The following is a 23,974-nucleotide window of genomic DNA, read 5'->3' on the forward strand; positions in this document are numbered from 1 at the left end:
GCAGACCTTTCAGTACTTAAAGGGGGCTTATAAGAAAGATGAGGACAAACTTTTTAGCAGGGCCTGTTGTGATAGGTCAAGGGGTAATGGTTTTAAACTAAAAGAGGTTAGAATCAGATTAGCTATAAGGAAGAAATTTTTTACAGTGAAGGTGGTGAAACACTGGAACAGGTTGCCCAGAGAGGTGGTAGATGCCCCATCCCTGGAAACATTGAAGGTCAGGTTGGATGGGGCTCTGAGCAACCTGATCTAGTTGAAGATGTCCCTGCTCATTGCAGGGTTGTTGGACTAGATGAGCTTTGGAGGTCCATTCCAACCCAAACTATTCTATGATTCTGTTCTATGATTCTATGATTCTTGTGTATGATTTTACATCTATCATGGAGACATGATCTACCTAGGAAAACGCAAAATTAATGGATACCTGTATGCCTTATTCAAAGACATTTTAAATTAATCTGCAACTTGCACACAATGATCAAACACAAGCAAGAACTGGAACACACTCTGGTTGTCATAAAGTGAACTGATTGTCATCTAAATGAGAGTTGGATTTATAAGAAGGCATTAATAATGAAATACTTTCTGCATTCCAATATAAACATATATTTAGATCACAGATGGTAATTGTCTTAACTGTTACAGTCAGTTGAGTGAATAATGCAGTCTATAACAGAGTTCACACATGAAATGGAATTTGCAGTTGTTAGTTTTTACTAAGAAGTCAAAGAAGACTTGCATGTCAAAAAATATGCAATAAAAATGACTTCTCGTATTTCCTCTCTGTATTAATTCATGTTCATATAATGAAATAGAAAAACAGGTGTTTGGTTTAAATGGGGGAAGGGAATAAGGAGAAGTGATTTGAAGTTAGAGTGTGCATCAAGAGTTATGAGATACACATTCTCATCAGCGATGTAAAACAGACTTAGCTCTATTTACTGCCACTGTCAGCACAATCAATAAATAACATTTTCCATGACAAAAAGTGATGAACTTCAAGCCGCAAAGGCTCTTTTCTTTTCCTTGCTGACAGGTGTACCACTCTGTGCTCTGTGGTAGAATACACAGAAAAATTCTGAAGGCTGCTACAGCCCAATAGAAGATGTGAAAGGCCCATCACAAAATGATAAGAAAATATCTGTTCTCTAAATTGTGCAGTGCATAGATATAGCCAAAGAAAAGTCACCAAACTTATTCTCTCACCAGAAAAAAATTCAAAGTGCTGCCAAAATGTGTTAGTAAAACTACAGGTAGTTAATCTAAGCAAGTTTGCTCTTAAGAAATTTAGAATATTAAAAGGTATTGAAGATATTCTCAAAAAGACACTTTGAAAGAGAGAGCAGAAAACACCATACTCCTTTCCTTAAAGCTCTACTAACTTATAAAGACCAGGCAATTCAATAGCAAACACAGCAACTAACAAAATGGACAAGTTGCAAAGGAATCAGATCAAAGTAATAATAAGACATTTAAATTAATAAAACAAATAGTATTATTTAGACATATTACTAAAGGAAAAGAACCCACCCACAATCCTCACCATATACAGAATGTGATTTAATAACCTTAGAAGGAATCTTGCAAAAGGACGGAATAAGAAAACATCAAAAATTTTGCAATTTGTCAAAAGCATGCAAGCAAAGGTAGTAACACAAATATGGATTGAAACAATCCAAACTTGACCTTGAGATTGAGGTGCCTATTAGTTGTTCACACTGACGTGAGAAAGGAAAGTCATGCCAGGAATGCTGCTGCAAGAGTTATACCAACACTTGGTTTCAAAAGGAGTTACAGCAGACCCTTGGCAACCTGAAAGGTTATTCTACCAAGAATACTGTCAGGCCTCCTGCTTTGAAGAAGCAATGGTAGCCTATATAAAAGAGTTACCTTAATGTGAGGAAGCACATGTGCTTCCCTACTCTGTAGCCACAGCTACAGCTGTGGATGTTCTGCTAAACCCCAAACACATTGTCACCTGCCCCCATCAGCCAGGGCTCTGAGCTATGTCACACCTACCATGTATGCTGGCAGCTACCATGGCACAACTGCTGTTTCATGAGTGCACTCCTGTTTACTTTCCGGGCACCTGTTGTCATGGTCATAGCTTAGGTTTAAATAACCAAATGCAGGAGAAGACTAAATAGTGCGTGATGTGTCCTGCTGAAAGAAGAACAACAGTGTATTCATCCTAATGACATATGAAAAGTACCTCGAGGAACAGCGTCATAAATGTATGAGCTGAACTAAAGTCCAGATTCTGGACACAAAGTTCTGCATAAGCTTTTGCAATTAAATACAGCTTGTGCTGTCCATTTACATAAGGGAAAAATGCAACTAAGGAAAAATATCAAGTGTACTAAAGGAATCAAAAAACTTGGGGAGCAAAAAAGAGCATAATTTTGAACAAAGAGGCAAAAAAAAAAGCTCTGTAAAGTAATGATTTACATTGCTATGCATTGCTATGCAATGATACTGTACGCTGACAAAAGGCACAGGGAGACCTAGCTCTGTTCCCTATGGCTGCCTAAAATGATTTCCCACTGCAGTGTTAATTATGGCTGGTCTGGTAAAGCCACAAACAATAATTTATTTATATGCTCTCCTTAAAAAAACCAAACAAACAAAAAAACCCAACTCACTGTCCAACTCCCCTTAGCTAAACAAATGCTTTAAGTGTGCCAGAAAAGTTACATTTTCAATGAAATATTCAGAGGAATAATTGCTTGTATTCTTACTCTCCAGGAGCTCCACCTAACTGCTAACAGATTTATACTTTCCCAGTTGCCTTCAACAGAAATGTCTTTGGGAAATTCTTATTTTCTCTGACTACTAAAAGAAGTGCAATTAATATAGAATAATAATAATATACGCCAAAATAAATTATTGGGAAGAGCTGAAGCTTCTTTGTGCTGCACAATAGGATGCCCTCGTATGAAGAACTGTATGTTTTTGTCTCATCAGAAGTACAATAGAGTGGAATTGAAAAGATCTACAAAAGGGAAATAGAGCTTTTGAGAAGCATGATGGAACATATATCTATTGAATACTGGCAAAATTCACAGTTATTCAGCTTGAAAAACTTGGATAGCTACAGGATACTTGATTGCAAACAGCAAAATGAAAACTGATCAGACTTCAGTTTGAGAATATTTGGTACTCTGCTATGAGAAACAAGACGAAATACCATTAAAACAAATTCAGAACCAATTAAATTAGATATTTTGTGCGCAATACACAGCTGGAACGATCTTTATATCTCATATATTATGAAATATTGCTAAAAATTTTTATCTTGGTATAAGGAATCTTTTAATGCTACCAGACTGGCAATTGGAACTTCTGCCTGAAAATGTGAAGGTACCAGTTTCAGCAAGCAAGTATATTCTTGTCGTGAGAAACCAGAAATCTAGTGACTGTTGAAGTCTCACCTGAAAAAAGTTGTTACAGTGGTTGGCCAGCAACAAGCAGTTGTTCAAACTGGGAATAGTCATTGCAGTTAATGCAAATTCTGGCATACTGCAAGAGGGATTTGTTTTGGAAAACCTCTCTTGTCTTTTCTGTGGCTTTATGTTGAATATTCTGGCCCTGTGAAATTACATATTACAGAAAAAAATAATAATCTCAAATGGCCACTGAAATTACAATTATTTCTATATTTACAAGTTCTTTGTCCAATCTGGTTTTAATTGTATAAACCTAGCCTCTAACAGTCTGATGGCAGATATGGTCTAATATATCTCATCACAAACAGTATCTAGTGGGCTGTTTTCCATTCTCACCAGCTTTATAGTGGCACAAAAACTGGCACATCATATGGCCGATCACGCTTTGAAAGGGCATCAGGGGAGATGAAGAGCCCCATGAATACATGGCATAACAACTGTCTTCTAAGACTGTTCTAAGGTAGAGCAGACCTTTACGACAGCTGAGACATGGCAAGTGAAACACACAATCAATACAAGAGCTGATTCATGCCTCAAAAAAAATTTTACTTTTTTTTTAACACAGAAACTTTTGGTACATTTGGGGAAAAAAAAAAAGATTTGCAATTAATGCTCAGTTGAGACAAGTTCACAGCTTGATTGTAGGAAGAACCATCTTTCTCATCTTCCAGACTCATTCAGATGCAAGGCAGCAGCTGGTCTACTTGCAGTTTGTCTTACTTTGTGTGTAGTGCCAAGTTATCTTTTTGTCAGCCTAGCCTTAAAGTTCACACTTTGTACCTAATAATATCAAATGCTTCACCAGTGCTTTTTTTATATCATTTTAAACTGTAGTAACAGCAAGACTGTATGAAGGGTAGAAATACCACAGTAGAATAAGGAAGCTTAATGGATGACTTAATCTTGCTGTTTTCCCAGACCTTGCTTTTTCTCAGCAGACCCATCCTGAAGTTTCAGTTGTTAGCTTTTGGAGATAATTTATCAAGTATGGAGTTCTAAAAGATTAGTGCTTAGCTGTCATGACCTAGTCTTTCCACACAACACCGGTTATACCACTACTGGCTTTAAAATTGCGGCAGAAAGCTGGTAGTTCCAAATCCATATATTCTATTCAAACATAGGAACCAACTCTCCAAGAAGGGACTCAATGTGTAAAGCAAGAGAACTTATTCGTTAGTTTGTTACACTGGGTTTAGATTATGACAAAGCCCTTTAATTTACTAGAGCAGAACCATGCTACCTCAAAGAAGCCCCAGGATCAGCCTGTTATACAACTCTCTTGGCTGGTTTAAATGGGAAAGATACCCCCTTTCCTTGCCTCTCCGAATATCAAGCTCTAACGAGGATCACCATTTATGCCTACCAGGAAAAGTTTGAGGCAGGCTTTAAAGATGTAGAATGCACTTTATTGATTTTCAGATCTGGATTTTAAAATTCATCTCTAAATACAACTATTTTTCATAACTCACCAACAGCTGGTTGCATTGCTCATAGAAGAAAGCATACAGAATAAAGAGGCATCCTTGAAAAGGATCAAGTTTTTCTTAAAAGGACAAAAGGCCAACATTCTGGGGAAAAAATTGTCACACAAAGGTTTTCACTTTTGGCATGTAAAACCTAAGAACGTGATTTGATTAGGGAGGAGTCTTTTAAGATGTTATTGAATGCTTAGCACTTGAATAGCAATTCTGAAAGGACTGCATTGAAAAGATTGATAAATGTCCGTTAGATCTTGCATCTTTATTAAAATGAAACACAATCACACTGAGTGGTTAAACAGCAAGTTAGTGTTAGGCACAGGCTGCTTTATCTTGACAGATAGAAAAGGCCTCAAAAATGCCTTTACTTTTGAAGTCTCACAAAATTAGCATTCAGGAAAAGCTTCTTCCAAATGTAAAAACATCCACTTCAGCTCTTGAACAAGACCAAGGCAAATTTTAGTAGATAGGCAAGCAAAAAAATTTAAGCCTAAATATTCTATTTTAGCCTTAAGGGTCTCATTCAAGAGTATGTATTGGGAAAAAAAAAAAAAAAGCTGATTACACTGCTAATTTCAATGTCATTAAGTGCTATTTTGGCTGCATGCAGTATCCCTCTTGGCTAAATCAACATTCTAATGCCGTATAGGTATTCTCCAGTTATGCTGAGCTATCACTTTGAAATATGTTTCAATTTGAAGTGATACAATAATATTACATTCACTTAGTCTTTAATTTGAACTGCAGGTAATGCAATACGGATACAGTAGACAACATACTGTCTACTAGCAGTTTTACAGTGAATCTCTTCTGGAGTCTGTAATTTTAATATTTATTTAACTGAACTCCATATAATCTACTTCAACATAGTACATATTCTTGTCTTTTCCTGTCTGACTTCACTATATAGAAACACATTTCATTTAGTACATGAAATACGTATATATCTCACACATAAATACATTTCTAAATGCATAAGATTAACCCCTAAAGAATTTTAAAATACTGATTACTACTAATTATATTTATTTAATTCCTGGAGAATTTTAAAATATGGAATACTACTAATTATATTTATTTAATTCCTGGAGAATTTTAAAATATGGAATACTACTAATTATATTTATTTATGCCTGGCTGTTTAATGTTGACAACCTAAGGCTGTATTTTTACTAAGCAAGCGTTTGTGGCATAAGAGAATGGCAGGTTCATTTGGATCAGGGAAGGAAGAATTCCTGGATTCTGTTCCCTGGTTTATGTAACAAGCAACTGCCTGTATATTGGGCTGCATGCAGAAGATAAAGGAACCAAAAGGACTTGGGGGTACTGATAGATGAAAAGCTGGACATGAGCCAACAACGTGCGCTCGCAGCCCAGAAGGCCAAGCATATCCTGAGCTGCATAAAAGAAGCGTGGCCAGCAGGTCGAGGGAGGTGATTCTGCCCCTCTGCTCTGCTCTGGTGAGACCCCACCTGGAATACTGCGTCCAGCTCTGGAGCCCTCAGCACAAGAAGGACATGGACCTGTTGGAGTGGGTCCAGAGGAGGGCCACGAAAATGATCTGAGGGCTGGAGCACCTCTCCTGTGAAGACAGACTGAGTTGAGATTGTTCAGCCTGGAGAAGAGAAGGTTGCAGGCAGACCTTATTGCAGCCTTTCAGTACTTAAAGGGGGCTTATAAGAAAGATGAGGACAAACTTTTTAGCAAGGCCTGTTATGACAGGACAAGGAACAATGGTTTTGAACTAAGGGAGGGCAGATTTAGACTGGATTTAAGAAAGAAAGTTTTTACAATGAGGGTGGTGAGGCACTGGAACAGGTTGCCCAGAGAGGTGGTAGATGCCCCATCCCTGGAAACATTGAAGGTCAGGTTGGATGGGGCTCTGAGCAACCTGATCTAGTTAAAGATGTCCCTGCTCATTGCAGGGGGGTTGGACTAGGTGACCTGTAAAGGTCCCGTCCAATCCAAAGCATTCTATGATTCTATGATTTTTTTGTCCCAACCAGATAATTTATTCTAATGGAACCAAACACACTTCTGCACCTGTGAAAGTCAAGCAATGAAGACAGTACTTCCTTACAGTCTCAGACCCTGACTAGTTCCAGAGCTTACTCACTGCAAGATGCATTTGCTAAGTAATGCTAAACTACTGCTATCCAGAATTTTCATTGTTGCAATGGAGGACTAGGAAGTTCCAAGCAACCGAAAGCTCAGAATCTGAACCTGACAAATATTTTTCTAAGCCAGAACTCATTTTATAAACTTAGTCTGGCTCAAGTAAAGAGCATACCCTAAACCAAAGAATTTTCTTAACACAAAGAGAACATTTCCCACATTAAGAATGACCCCAGAGGCCACCAAGAAATAACTATAAATGTGAATACAGGAACACATATTTTGCCTTTCAAGAATAGCTCTTCTCAAAAGATTTTGGGACATTCTATAGTTGTGAAGGATTTATTCCTTTCCATAGAAAGGCAAATGTAATCATAACGATCTTTGACCTTAGTACAGCATTTGAAACAGTTAATCAATGGGAAAAACCTTAGATGTTTGTATTTTTGGTTCCAGGTGATGGAAAACCTTCCTAGCCTGTGTTCTGAGAAATAAATCTTTCAAAAAACTGTGATTTTTGCACATCTTTCTCAAAGGAGAATGCCACAAAGAGCATTCAGTACACTGTACCGTGCAATGAAGTGCTAAGAAACTGTGTGACAATATCTTGCCAAGAAAACTTGGAATCAAAGCAGAAATATTAATGACTGTGTGATCAGATGAAAATTGATTGCATGGTGCAGGAAATATTACTCAGTACTTTCTCAAATATTGTGAAAGGCATTTCATTATTCATTAGGTTAAACAAGGAAGTCAATAAGACACATCTGTCAATAACCCAAACTATTACCTGATGACTGGATGATTGTTTATTGGATTGAATGGAGAGAAATGGCAGGTGTTACTGCAGCTAGGCACTGATTTCAACTTCTCATTCACTCGGATATCTTAAGATATAACAGGTTCTAAGCCTGGGTAGCCTTGCAACATGTAAGATGAAGAGTGAAGAATAAAACTGAAATAATTCTTAATTTTCAAATAAAAACCCCTTTTCCTAAAGTGCTACTCCTACAGCATCATTCTTTCATTCGCAGCTCATGGCCACTAGCTAAGAGCTCATCTTCTATTGACATGTTTTCAAACAATATTTCCCAGTTACTAAGCCATGTATGAAAGATGATTCTTCACATAAAAAAACTTTGGGGATTTTCTTTTCTTCTCATCAGAAATCGATGTACAGGAAATTGCTCAAATTTGTCAGAACAACCACTTCTGTTGCAGCTTAATCATTAGATCTAGCCTGCAAGAGAGCCTGCTATACTGTCTTTTCCAAGAAATCAGCTATCATGTCTTACAGACTAACCTGTTACAATTATTTGCTTCATATCAGTGTCTCTTTTTCACTCTTTTTTGTCTAAATCACTGATGGAACCATGCTTGTTTCAGCCTGTTCCCAAATGTGGTGTACTAAGAAACTAATTTCTAGAGATAGTAAAGATCACACTGTCCTGGTTTCAGCTGAGATAGAGTTAATTTTCTTTTAGTAGCTAGTATGGGGCTATGTTTTGGATTTGTGCTGAAAACCATGTTGATAATACAGAGATGTTTTAGTTGTTGCTAAGTAGTGCTTACACTGAGTCAAGGACTTTTCAGCTTCCCATGCTCTGCCAGGTGCACAAGAAGCTGGGAGGGGACACAGCTGGGACAGCTGACCCCAGCTAACCAAAGGGCTATTCCATACCATATGGCGTCATGCTCGGTATATAAAGCTGGGGAAGAAGGAGGACCGGGGGGGACATTTGGAGTGATGGCGTTTGTCTTCCCAAGTAACCATTACGCGTGATGGAGCCCTGCTTTTCTGGAGATGGCTGAACACCTGCCTGCCCATGGGAAGCAGTGAATGAATTCCTTGTTTTGCTTTGCCTGCGCACGCGGCTTTTGCTTTACCTACTAAACTGTCTTTATCTCACCCCACGAGTTTTCTCACTTTTACCCTTCTGATTCTCTCCCCCATCCCACCCAGGGGGGAGTGAGCGAGCGGCTGTGTGGGGCTTAGTTGCTGCCTGGGGTTAAACCACAACACATGCTTATATACCAAATGCAAGAAGGAAATGGCTGAGAAAAATATGTTTGCACTGAACAAGGGAGAATTTAGAGTTGTAAGGTGTGAGATATATCTTCCACTTGCCATTATCTTAAAGCTACAAGGAAATAGGGAAAAAAATATTAGTTATAGGCTGCTGCACTTTCAACATGATCCAGAAAAAGTTCCATTCATCACCTAACCCTCTCCTCCCCAAAATACTGTTTTTCCTTGATGGATATACATGTCTCAGGTATGAGGGTTTTTTTCTTCCCGTCTATGATTTTCTTACTTCTTTCTTCAACCAGAAGCACCCTAAATTACTGGCAAGCTACCTAAGTCAAAGAGCAAAATTTAGAAAAGAAAACAAACAAATGAAATAAACAGTGGCACTTTCTTCCTTCAAAGCAGAGAAGCTACCTGGCCCTCATAAAATACCCAAAACAAGGCAGGAAAATGCCCTAAGCAGCCACATCCCTTTAATTCCTCTTGGCCAAGCTATGGAGAACTAGCTGCAAATTATGTAAGCCTAACGAATGGTCAGTGATTAGTATTATGGAGGTGGAATGTGCTTCATTGAAATATTCAGTGTCTCATATCAGAGTCACACACCACAGCATTAATGGGATCAAGATACAACAATAATAGTTTCCATGACAATGCAGTACATGCGCTCAGCAGCACCTCCCTGGGTAAACAGTAATCCTTCAGAAAAACAAGAAGGTCATTACAGCAACTTGTCAAATCAATGCAGAGAGTGTCTGAGCCGATTAAGGCATCTTCTCTCAGCTCTGACACGGTGTCAATAGTACTGGGCCACTAGTGCTCAGTCAGATGACTGAAGTGAAATGCCCATCAGTCAGGGAGCTGAGGTAGACTAATGATTCCCTGTGCTGCCTATTAGAACTACATGACAACTCAATCCTGTTTGCTTAAAAAAAAAAAAAAAAAAAAAAAAAGTGACCTTGTTGCTTTGTTTGAAGCTGAATTCAATTGACAACAGCAGCTAATCTTTACCTAGGGCGATTAACAGAATTAAAGTACAACAACAAAGGCACACAAGGTTTTATGGTTTATATTCTTAGTCTGATAATGCTTGCAATCTACTATGGTCTTTACAATCAAGTACGATGTAAATATGTATTCCAAGCCAAGCTATGTTTGAATGGATCTGAATTAATCTATTTGCAAGAGGACACAATTTTAAGTGAGTAAATATGCGGGACTAAGTATGGTCTAAATACAATAATAATCAGCCAGTGGTTTTAAAAAAAAAAAAGTGAAGAAAATGTTTAAAGGAAAAAACTATTCTATACTTGCCAGCCTACACATGTGGGTGCTACTCCAGGTAAGAAAAGGATATATTCAATACGAACATTACTTTAAAGATGCTTTAGGGCTGTAGCTTTTAGTGTGAATACATAGTGTCACAGTATGTCCCCCAAAATGCAGGGGCACAGTAGGTGCTTTATTATTTTACAGCCGTCATGAAAATGTTTAACAAATAGTCGATATAAAGCAAACATGTATAAGCATGTAGGTATACATGCTTTTCACCTGAGGCCATTTTAAACTGATGCGCTTGATGAAAGTGTTCATGTCCATATCATGTTTCTCAGCAGTTTATCAGTTTACATTACTGACCTACTCAATCAAGAGGAAGACAGAAGTTATGAGGAGGAAAGAAGAATCCTGGGCAGAATGTTTTATCTATGTTAAACAGAAGATCTGAGCTGTTAGTAAAACTGAGAGATTATCTTTCTTTATTCCACTCATGCACATATTGCTTTAAAGATGTACTTTTACCCACAACATTGGCAACAGACTTGAGTTGACTTTAACTGGTTAGATTTCTGAGAAATATGCACCACACCACTGAGCTTGAGCTATGGGTTGCACTGAGGAGAAGGACGAAAAAATACGCAGCTGCCCAAATTCTTTTCACTGACGCCTCAAAACCCAGCAAAGCCAGAGTTAATTGATATCAATGGACTTTGAAACAAATCCTCATTCCAAGAGCACTATTTCTTTTTTTCAGATGATGTGAATGAGAATAGTATAGGGTTCAAATCTACAGAAAATCTACCATAAAGATATGATACAAAGCCTGTACAAAACCTGCTGCAGAGTAACAAGCATGATAAGGACAAAGGGGATTTATGTTTACCAAGAAATAAGTCTTTGGAAGGACTAAATAGCTCAAGGGACTGGTACTGAGTTTGAAAGCTTTTCACCTCTTAGTATCAAACTCAAATCTAGCCCCAAGCTGTAGCTATTGAAGGTCATTATCATCCAGTGGCTGTTCAATATTGTGAAAACAGCCCACTTCTCACTGGACAGGGAGCCACATTTCAAAGACAGCAGCATTTCTGAGGTTCATTAGAACCCATAATTTTGGTTTCAGCACAGAGCACTTTATCAGCTGCTGAGCATCATGCCCTCCAGAGGTTGACAGGGAAAGTTTGCAGTGCTGCCACAATGCTGGCCGTGCTGCATGTGACAGAGGACTTTTTATTGCTACGTCTCAAATCTAATAGGTTTTGAACTGTAACTGCACAAGGTAAAAAATATAGAATACATTTAAATATTTCAGTGCTTGATTCTGGTTTTGTTCAACAGGCACTGAAAATTTTAAATAGTTGCTCACTCACACAACCTCAAATAGGAAAACACAACATTTTAAGAGTGAATTCCCAGTAACATTCACAGTAAGAGCAAGCCTTAGACAGGAAAAACAGAATCTTAGACTTCTGAAATTCTCATCTTGTGCTCTAAACAATTTATTGGTGGCATATCATATGTAGTCATATGTGCAGTGCTTACTTTAATTCTTTCAGCATTAGGTTTTATGATGTCTGTTTCTCTACACCAGTTGACAATTGCACTCTTACCTTGATTAGTTTATGTTGCACAAAAGGTTCACATCAGTGCTCATTATTTTACATAATTGGATAAAGCACGTACACATCAGTAAGCCTGTGCAGTTTGCTTTCAGGCAAAGTAAAAATTTGTTATTTGAGTACAAATTTACCATTGTAGCATGAAATTTCCATTGATATAGATAATCATATATTATTCTTTTGATATATTTTACATAAATGCTTTGCATAAAACATTCTCAGGATAGAATCACAGACATTTACAGATATACTGTCCATGGTGTTCCAGCATGCTCTGCTGGAGTTTGACAAAGTACAGCTAACACTGTTCCCTATGTCCCTGGTGGCAGCCTGTGTAATAGGTACTAGATCTATACAACCCAATAGCAAGAATTATAAAGTATTAAGGTCTTTCACCGGGGAATGATTTAATTGTTAGTTGTTAATCAACCTGACTATGTTTCACTAATCTTGCATTACTTTCTAATCTGACAGTACATGCACGCATGAGAAAGAACATTGGGGAAAGACAGGATTTTATATATTAATTCTGAAACGTGACTAAGAGCTCTCTCATTTTATATGATGATTGAAACTCCACTTCAAGTTAGCCAAAAAATAATGAGGTAAAATGATCTATTTTCTACATGCAAACTAAAGCTGACATGATGGCAGACCATTCTAAAAGGGGAAAAAAAATAAAAGAAAGAAAAAAGGCAAACAAACTAAAATTCCAACAACTGAAAAAACAAAGCTGATTTTCTTAAAATTAAGTGATATTTTCCCATTAATCATTAGCTCCCAGAAGACAGAAACTTGTATTTGTGATACCACACGGATCTTGAAAGACAATAAAGAAGAGGCATTTCTTTCATGTTTCTAACAAGCGTAGATAACATCACAATTGAGTAATTTCCTGATTGGTAGGCAGAAACTCTTCTGGGTAGCTCATAATCATCAGCGATGACAATTACTGTCTCTATCAGGAGAAAATATTTTAATTTTAATTCAAATGGTGCCCTCGCCAACTAGAAGAATTAGTGAGAAAAGCAATATGCCTTTCCTGACATTTGTGTATAAATAAAGGTTACAATTATTACTAAACTATCCCATTGTAGATCAAACAGAACTAAAATACAAAGGAAACTTTAAAGAATGCCTATTGGAGAAGAATCTTGTGAACAATGTGTCTCTTGGTGTGATGCTTTACATACGCCTACTTTAAGTTCTTGTTCAAGCAGTGCTGCTATTTAAAAAATAATAATTAAAAAAAATCTGTAGTACATAATTCCTCCAAAGTCACAACTGATACTTTAAGGGTAACATCCTATCTTACCAAAAAAAAGGTCATGGAGACTAAAACCTCAGACTTCTGTTGCCTAAATCTAGAATTAGTTGTTCAGTGTAAAGCAAAAGTGCTTAATTTTGAAGGCAGAATTTGAGGATATTAGCATATGCTTTCTTTAAAAGCTTGAACTGACTTTAGAGGTTTAAATACTCTTAGCAAAAATCATTTTGAGTATATTATTGCTTCAGAAACCCCAAATCTAGACTTCTATTTCAAATGCCATTCTGTACCTTGAAGTCACAGAACAAGTTCTCCAAACAATAGTTTTCTTTATACATACATGCATAAATGTGTATGTGTATGTAAACATTTAATAATTCCTTTTAGCAGGGTCCTCTATAATGAAAGCATAACAAGTAGTAGATAACAAGTAGCAGATTTTTTTTTTAAGTAACTTACAATTTATTTTTAATTGTAGAATATCCTTTTAGGAGGCTTGCAAAAAAGAGCAAACTAACAAGACAAAGAAGTAGCCTAAAATTATTAGCATAATAATCCATGTATGTCAAGCTAAAACTAGGACTAAGCATCTTCTACCTGCAGCAATGCCACATTGATCCTGAAGCACTGCCACAGATTCAAAAGCCTTCAGGAACTGAAATTAAATTATGCTCAGGAACACAAAGAGATAGAGAGAGATGGCTAGTCAGAAAAACTAGGAGGAAAGGCCATAGCTTATCAGGGTTTCTATGGAATAAAGAAAAAACCTGCTTATCTTATATTGCCATTTCAGGCTGTTTGAGATGTTGTAATCATTAAGCACATCCCACAGGGCAGGTTTCTCCTATGAGCAAGACCTCAGTCCCCCAAGAGCCCCATAAATTAAGTTTGACAAGCCTCACAAATGTTCTTGCAAATTCCATGAAAACTGTGACTCAAAGAGAACGAAAGGCCTGACTGGGAGAAAGGCCGTTTTTAAAACTAAGAGTGTTCTTCAGAACTATACATTTGCTTAAACCTATTAGGTTCCACAGGAAGGCATCAAGAGCCTTTACGTTACTATTCTTTACTTTTTCACAGCTCTGTGTCAATTCAGAGCTCCTTGCTACCACAACCCTCAAAGGCTCACAATGGGGCAGAACTGAAGAGCTGTAGGTACTGCAACATCTCAAAGAAACAATTTATGGTAAGTGACCTTGTTTTCTTATCAAGTATGTGTCCATGTGGCAAACAAAATTTCCTCAAGATGGTAGTGATATCACCAGGCAAACAGAGACTGAAGGCTCTCTTCAACTTGATATTCAACCTAAATGACATACTAACGACACAGTGTCTAATAAAAGGTAGTAAGACGCTGCATGTAGCTACTTCAAACACCTCAAAAATTGGTCTTTAAGAATCATAAGGACTAAAGCAAACATTTCCTTTGTCCTGGCAGAATATACCTTAAGGTTAAAAAGGAAAGATTTGTTGCTTCGCTGAAAGAGGGTGGAAAAGTCATACCTGATCTATTCTGACATTCTTAGTATGACATAATTTAGCCTGTTAACATCCTGGATGTAGCCACATAAAGGTAATATAAACTAATAAACAAAAAATAAAGGGATAACACATAGAAATGATCACATAGAATAGATGGTCTCTGATGACGATCAAAGTATATCTTCATCTTTCACAGCTTCCACCTTTGCTTAGAGGAGAAACTCCATCAGCTACCAAAATGGTTCAAGGAGAACTGTGGTACTATCTCATGGATTAATTTGGACTCTGTTTTCATGACCACCTCTGCTGCTTACTGACTGTCCATGCAACAATAAGGAAAGATATATCTCAATAATTAGCTGTTATTATTAAAATGTTATGAGCTGTGTGGTCTGACATCCAAAGTGGGACTCAGTCAGCATTAGAACAATAAAGTTGAAATTCTACATGGTGCCAGGTTTCTTCCTGAAAGTACGGCTAATGCTCCTGAGAAATGTCAACACTATCAGGGGGGCGGGGGGAGGGGAACGTGTACAGGAGCAACTATTTTATTAATTCTGCTTCACAGAAAAATGGTAGTTCCAGTGAATTTTATAAAACACGGAGTCATCCAAAGCAAGAGGAAATTTACCCAAGAATCTGTTTCCATGAGTTCTTTGGAGCACAAATTCAAATACAAGGGTAATGTCTTCTGTGGAAACAGAATGTTAGCTACATTATATATGGATAGTGAGTGAAAAGATTACTGGAAATGAAGATAAACCTGTGAGCTTATGAAAAGTGATGACAAGAGGAACACTTGAAGCTCATAAATGGTCTTCGGACTGTTACAGGCATTGAAGAAAGAGGAGCTTTTTAAATGGAGCCTCAAATTTCTGTGAATCTTCAAGAGTTCTGTTAAAAACAGTGGAGAAATTAGACTGGTACTGACATAAATGTATTATATCTGTTAGGTGTGTGTACTAGGGGCCTAACTCCTATATTAAAAAGAACTAAAAATGAAGTCATTAAGGTCATAAGAACTTTCTGAATATGTCAGCTTAAGATGCTGTCGTACAAATTTTACTCTCCATAGTAAATCCTCATATGCTCCCATAGGATGTGATGTAATCGACAATAGCGTTCATGTCCATGAAATCGTGTAACCCAATGGGAATCATAACAGAGAACTTGTTAAGCATCGGCAAGGTTTTGAATGACTGTAATTAAGTAACCTACTTCTCCCCTTGTGTTCTACCACGACAGCTGAGGTCAGCTGCAACGCTTGAGTCCCTAAACATAAATGTCAGGGGATGTTGACAGGAAATTCTCAGCAAAAGCCCTTCACCTCTGGAATTCACTTCTCTTATTATAGCTTTGACAGCGACCAGGTCAGTTGACAATCAAGATGTAGAGCAAGGCCTCGTTCATAATACTTCCCAACAGAGCCATAAGGATGCCTTTTAATATGTTATTGTGGCTAATTAGTTACCTAAGCACACTAAATTAAGTAACAAACCATATTCTGATTTCCCTGTATTTTTAAGCAACATACATGGCTAGAAACATGGCTTTTTTTTTTTTTAATCCATCAAAAATCACTGAGAGAAGCTGTATATTAGAGTTGAATGGAAGGATGATTGAAAACACAACAGACACACAATGTTTACATCTGTAATGAGAAAAGCAAAGAAAACGTACAGTAATGAGGGGTAATTTAGAGAATAATCAAAGTAATATTGTAATGACTACAACCAGCATATCATGCCTGAAGGGAAATATCCTGAAGGGATATCTTGCCTAAAGGGATATGGTCTATACCACAAAAGCTTGGAGCATTGAAACCCCTAGAGAAAGATGATAATGGCTGTACATAAAGTATAATTTATTTACAATTTGAGGAAGGCTTCCATCAAGTCCCTAATGACAGGCTTACTAGTTACATTAAAAGCTGTGCTGATCCTGATAAAGGCACGAAGTCAATAAAGTAAGCAAAAGGGATCTGCAATACAAGGAGAAAATGGATGCTGCTTACTAGGCAAGAAGAAATAGAAATCTGGGTAGCAATACGGATTTCTAAAAAATCTGTATTAAAAGAACTCTCAATACATGATCTCATGGCTGCAGACAGACTGTACTGACTACTCATAAGGAAGCACGATCTGATGTGGATCTAAGCTCCATTATCTTGGAAATATTGAGAGACCATCATAGAGATCCATCTGTATATCATTTTTAACATTTTATTTTTACTCATTCTTTGCTTGTGTTTTTAACTGTTTGTGGGAAAGGGAAACTGAAGAGTCTTTTAGGAATAGAAGTCTAGCTATTTTCCCAGTGTGTCTGAACAAATGAGATATCTATTGATAAATACATGCGTAAGGATAAAAGAAGGAGAAATTAAAAAAATACTGAAAAAGACAATATACCACATAGAATAAACAGCAATAACAGGAAAGTGCAAAATAGTGTGTGAAATTTATTTTGCATAAGAAATGAAGTCTTCTGACTTCAAGTAATGTAAATCAGGAGATACTCCATTGAAACCAACCCGGTTGTATTGGTGTAAAACTAGAGAATAAAAAGGAAATCACCACCATCAAATCCAGACTTGTAAAAGGTTGCTACAATACCGAAAGAGAAAAATTACCACCTGCTTGATGCAAATTGGTAGAGTTCATATTAACTTGTGTTTATTTCCTGTCACATTGCTGCAACACTTCAGACCTGCAAATCCCACCAATCTTTCCTGTCCTGCAATCAGTTCTGCATGGTGCTCAAAACTCATTCTGAATAAGCATTGACATTTTAAAACCATGCCCTGCTCTCACAGTGATCCTAATTCTATGTCATTACATACTTTTTGATCCTTGTTTAAATGTCTATCATAAGATGTTAACAGAGGTCATTAAAAATAATTTTAAAAACCCCACAGGACAAAGCTTCAAATATGATGTAAGTATATTGTTTTCAATACACTATGATCTTATAAATACACACAGAGTAATGGCAAACTACCACCACTGCAGCTACAGCCAATTCATCTGAACCCATGGAATATTTAAGATGCAAAATCTGATAGCTGGATTGCTCTGTAGATCACACCTACAAAGGGGATCTCCTTGAGGGAAGAAATGCATTTTTACAGTCATAGTTTGTATCACAATTTCTTTGGTCTGTGGAATTAAATAGTTTAACAAATTAATTAGAGGCTTCCATCCATGGTTTTGTTTTAGTTTTTCCACAACTGAATACTTTTCATAACAATCGGCAAAGAAAAATTTCTTCACCTGCCCACTGTACAGGATAGTCCCTGCAGAGAGGCTGGAGCTGAAACCTTACACCTTCTGCCACATGTGGCCATTAAGCCTCAGGGCTGAAGGATCATGTTCACTGAGTCCACCAATGAATCTGTAACTCTTTTATGCAAAATGGGTGGTGTATCCTTAAGGTCAGGAGGGTACCTGCAGGCCAGAAAATCCTATGCAGGACTAAGGACTGGCAAATTCTGGTAAGGAACCAGTAAGCTCTGTGGAGGTGGAAAGAATGGGTTTGAAACTATATCTCCCCCATTTTGGATGCATATCATTTTAAATACATGCTCTTCCTCTACAACCCAGAAACAATTTAAGACCCTACATTCCTTATGGAGATACGTGTATCTTTATGAAGACATGCATATTCCTTATGGAGATGCGTATCTCCATGCAAGCCAGGCACTCCTCTCTTCTGAATTTCCTATACCCTTGTGTTCCCACTCAGTGGGGTATCTGCTATAGGTGCCACAATGAGATTCCTAACATTTCCCATGCATTCAGTACAGAATTTAGAGATCTCACTTAAGGCTCTCAATACCAGTCTAGGAAGGAGGCACCTAAGGATTAATAAATAACTATAGCACACAGCCTATACCCATCTATGATTTTAGCCTAGTCCCTCAAAAATATATGCAGGACCTGAAACCTAAACCTAAGGTATTCAGATGTCTACACCTTGACAATTTTTTCCTTGAGCAGTCAGTGAATTCTAGGTAGAGAAATGTCAAAGGAATAGGATGGGCTAAAGAACAGAAAATTGCGGGTGCGTAGCAGGAGCTGTAGCAATTGGTCTCTATGAGGAAAGTATCCTAGAGATATGTTACTTTTTCCAAGAAGGTTTTAGTCATGAAATGAGCAGAAGCATCAGTTGCGAGTTATAAGCAGGACTGAAACTTTTAAAGGAAAAACAAGCAAGATAAGACAAAGGAGTTTATTCACAGGTAAATAAGCAAGCTGGAAAAATCCACCCTGATTCTAAAATACAGAAAATGGAGAGCATGAAGGAGATTTGGGTTTCAGAGGAAAGAGATGTAAATGAAATATTGACTTCTCATGATAGTAGAAAAAGACATAACACAAAGAGATAGTCTAGCACATCTGTGAGCGTTCATAAGGTCTTCTTCACTCATGTGAATGTACTCTTTGGGAGCATTAAGACAGCAGGAAACAAGGGAGACATTTATTTGAAACTGTAAAAATTGAGAATAAGAAATACTGTAATCTTGAACATCCATCAGAGCATAATTGTTGTTTTCCATTTAGTGGCAAAGTATGACTTTCCAAGGGCTGCTAGAAGGATCACCGTTTCACAAGGACAGCTCTGATAATGAGTGATGGTCCTAGTGTCCTAGGAAGCTTTAATATCTTTTTTTATCCCCTTGCCTTCCTCTCTTGCTCTGCCTTGCTGCTAGTTATAAAAGCTTGGTGTAATCCCCAGAGTTTATAGAGAAAGTGCATTAGATGTAAGGAGGGCAAGGCAGACATTGGCTTTGGAAGTTTGTGTGAACTGATAAAGAGCGGCAGCAAACTCCCTCAATGGACAAAGAGAAATGCACTCCCCTTTTGAATCACTATTCATACAGTACCAGAACAACCAGTCTGAGTTAAAGTTCGCCATGTTTGTATGTAAACGTATAAATTCACATACATATCAGTAATATAGACTTCCACTAGAAAATAAATCTTTTCACTTTTTTCTTGGTTTGCATTAATTCTGTACATATGACTACAAACTTCCCCCAAAGTCAATTAGAGTTTAAAAACCTGAGTCTAATCAAAAGAAAATTGAATCTTCTTTTTGTAGTTATATGATGAAACAGTACACTAAGTGAGAGGCAGTGAATTTAAGCATTTGGGATTCTGACTTTGATACACTTCTGGAATTGAAATCTCATGAGGAAAGGAGCACACAATTAAAACAGCTTTCTTTTGCATTGGTTCATTCACATTAAGTATGGCAAGTTATACACAGTAGAAAAATCTCAGCCTAGATTAACAATATCATATTTTCACAATGTGCAAGGAGAGGAAAGGGCACACAATTAAAACATAGTGTAAGCAAGCACAATCAGTTAGCTCTGCAAAAAATCCCTAGTTTTAGACAGTAAAATAATGCTGCAAGCCCACCCGAATAAACATTCACTTTAAAATTTCTCGTCCTTCTAATAACACAGTTTCCTCTTACAGCATTGCTATGAAATCCTCTTCTATTCTCTTGAACATAAGCCATGATGTATCTAAAATCTAATAAGATCTACAATGGAATTTTTGCTAGATTCATTACAGTTTGATGTCAAGCGGTGAAATCCACGTAATTATTTTCTACCAATATCTTTGTGTGCATTCTCTCTGCCATGCTACACTGCATACCACAGCTAGTGAATGTATGGTATATTCAAAGGTCCTCAGTAACTCATTATATAAATATATATAATATTTATATATAAATTATATAAATAAAACTCCTTAGAAGCAAAGTGAAATTAAAAAAAAATCAAACCTTTTTTTTTAAAATCCTTCTGACTAAGAGGAGTTTGACCCAACAGAAATTAGCCCACTCTTTGATGATATTAATGAACTAGTACTGACAATGATGCTATTTAGTTGTAAAATAAGAGCTTCACTGAACTATGAAAACAGCCTGGCAACTTATTAAAAAAAAATAAAAATATATATATATGAATTATTCCTGCACCATTCCCATTTGCAAATTTCTTGAATTTGATCCTGAGTAACTTTATTGTCATGCCATGAAGATATAATTCTCTCTCTTTTTTTTTTTTTTTCTTTTTTCCCCCTGGATCCTTAGTCACAGCATTACAGAGGTTGCTTTGCAAAGATTCTGTACATGTGTAAATGTAGGATTTTTTCATTTGCAAAATAACTGTGCTGGGAGACACTAATCATGGACCATGCAAACATAAACAGTACTGCCTACCCTGAAGTCCTTACGTAACTTTAAAGCAAATCTCAGAAATGTAGACAGCCACGTACTTGCTTCATCAGTGCCACTTGCATGCAAGAATGGAGACCAATTAGCTAAATAAATACCTAGGAAAGACAAGAATTCTTAAGTGTTTAAACTGTTGCTTGTTAATGTGCTTGAATGGTTCAACATGCCTACAGAATTGTCTGCCTCTGACCTTAAGACAGTCTTGAATCAATTTTAGTCTGATAGTATTCAGGTCTTCCTGAAGAGTCACCCAGAGACTGATTTTAGAAACATTGGTTGGAAGAAATCTCTGGAGGTTATACAGACCAGCCTCACATTCAATAGTAGCTCTAATGCTTTTCTTCTGGTGGGAATCTCGACAGAAGATGTTCCAGTACATTTAACACATGTAGTGTGTGTGTGCATGCACTTCTACAAGTGCACAGACTCTTATAATGCAAAAGTTTTAAGAGAAGACAACGAAGGCAGCATCCGTCATTCTTTAACAAGATGAGAATATTTATTTGGTATCCGCTTGAAAACAGAAAAAAATCATCCGTTACCTTTTAAAGGACCTCGTAAATTTTTCCTGCATGCCTCTCTTCACACGTTGTCCTTGTTGCCAAATACACGCTTCTGCAAAAAAAACCCAGAGGGCTACTATGCAAGCACACAACTTCATGAGAACTCTGCAACACAGAGTAACTCTGCAGTAATGAGCCATTTTGTAACTCATTACATGTTATGACAAGTTTGTAGCTTCCTCCATTGTACAACAGACCTAAGCCTCTACAGCACTAATCTGTCACAGTGTGCAACTAGCAAGGCAGAACAGCAACGAGAGATTTGAGGGAGGTTTCTAATATTTTTGTGTTGCTGAACCCCCCTGCTTCCATGATAAGAACTGCCCATGCTTCTTTGCAAAGCACACTATTGCAAATAGTAGATTAGGTCAACGGTAGCTTTGTCTAGGCAATTGCTAAAAGCCTTCAAGCAGATTCTCCAGACTCTGTTGGTCATCTGTTCCAGCGCTGCACTACCTTCCTAGTAAAGATGTTTTTCCTAATGACAAAGCAACCTGCAAAGCCACAAGATGTGATAATGCGGAGCTTTTTATTTACGGAACCCCAGCTGATTGCATTCTGCATTGCTACAGTTTTACCATGGCTCATACTGATGGGCCAGCTAACAAGTGATTGCAACGACTGAAACTAGAGAACAAATGCACTTTTGAGTCAAATTGCATTGCCTTGCCCAATTTAAATTAGATCTAATAAGAACTTAAAATGTCCGCAGTCATCTGTCCCTATGCTTACAACTGTGTTATAACCATTGATCTGTGGGGCTAAACAGCTATTGATTACCTCGACGAGTAAGGCAGCTGCAGAGAAGAGCTGTGAAGCAAGCTGGACTCTTCCCTTCCACTGCACCATACCTGGTGGTGGGAAGTAACATACCTGGTGGTGGGAAGCCAAAGGAGGTTTTCAGTTGTATTTTTAGTTTCATGACATCTAACACAGACTTCCCTGTTTTCTTGCTGCTTGATTAACTAGAGGAAAAAAACCCCAAACAACAGCATAAACAGTATGAATACATATTTGTATTTATAGCATGTGATAATGGCTTTCCATACAGGAAAGCAGTACGACTCTTTTCACGTGTTTATTAATACAAAATCATAAACAGTCTGCACCACATAACAGACATTGACTGACACAGAGTAAAAATGTTTTAAACTACAGAGAGCATTTAACAGGGCAGGTATGGAGGGGACAGGTGAGGCCATGGGAACTACAGCTTTCATCACTAGTACCACTGTATGGCACATGACAGGGCACAATTGAATAATGCTTCTGAATTCATTCTCCCTGTGTCCCAGTATGCAGGATGCCATACCACACTGGACTGCGGTATGGATACAATCTTCCACTTAAGTGATTATTCACCAGCCACAGCTCTTATATAGTTGAAAATCAAATAAGTTCAAAAGAGAGTTAGCTACTACAGATTTATGTAAAAAATACAGTATTTCATGGGTTAAACACAGAAATCTTTCTGAATCTGATGGCAAAGCTAAGTAGTGCATCAGTTCCTTAATAAAACACTTAAAACTGTTGCCACCACTGCACTTCTGAGTGTTCCTTCCCCTTACAGCTCCCAGAAGTTTAATGGGCCACCATTATCATTACCTCATTTGCCTCAATTTTATATATGCCTTAAAAGAATGCAAATAGCAATGTTATCTGTAGTGGTCTGATGCAGCACAACACTTCTTACACAAATTTTTCTATTCTTGTCAAAGAAATAGCTACAGAATCTTAGGAAGGGCATCCTGGCACAGGAAGAATACCCAAGATTTCTGAATATCCCATGAAACTAAATGATAGCTTTTCTAAATTCCATAGGTAAAGTTCATTCTCTTTGCACTCCCCCCAAACTTAAACCTGTAAAATTATTTTAAATAAGTTTTAAACCAGTACACTGTAATAGCTAACATTTCAGATTTGTAAAAAATATTATTTTAATTGAATAGCAAACCCACCGAACTCAAAAAGTCAAAGGCAAACCAGAGGAAGAAAGAGGTGCGCAAACAATTATTTAATAAAGTATACATGCAATTGGGAGAAACAAAAAAAAACCCAACTCTCTAACATTTAGACAGTATAAAGAGAGACAACATTTGGCATGGATGACTTGCATGGTCTCAAACGGGAAACTGAGGAGCACACATAATAGAGCCTAAGGAGGCTCTTGAGCGATGGGAGTGGTGAAGTTCTCTCTGAAGAGATACTTACCATTTGTTTTATCTAAGTTACAGAGATCTGTACACAGATAAAAAAGCTGCAGCAGCTGTGAAAGCACTTAAATACAATACTTAAATGCACTGTGGTGTACCATGTGGTATGGAAGTAGGCAACTGGTATTTACAGCAGAGAGCTGATAAAAAATAAGAAGGCTGGAGACATGAGTGAGTACTATTTATGAGAAGCGTATGATCATATTCACCTCAGGAACCAAACGGTTGGTGTCAGCCT

This window comes from Ciconia boyciana, chromosome 8 (genome assembly GCF_034638445.1).
Source record: "Ciconia boyciana chromosome 8, ASM3463844v1, whole genome shotgun sequence".
Lineage (NCBI taxonomy): Eukaryota > Metazoa > Chordata > Aves > Ciconiiformes > Ciconiidae > Ciconia > Ciconia boyciana.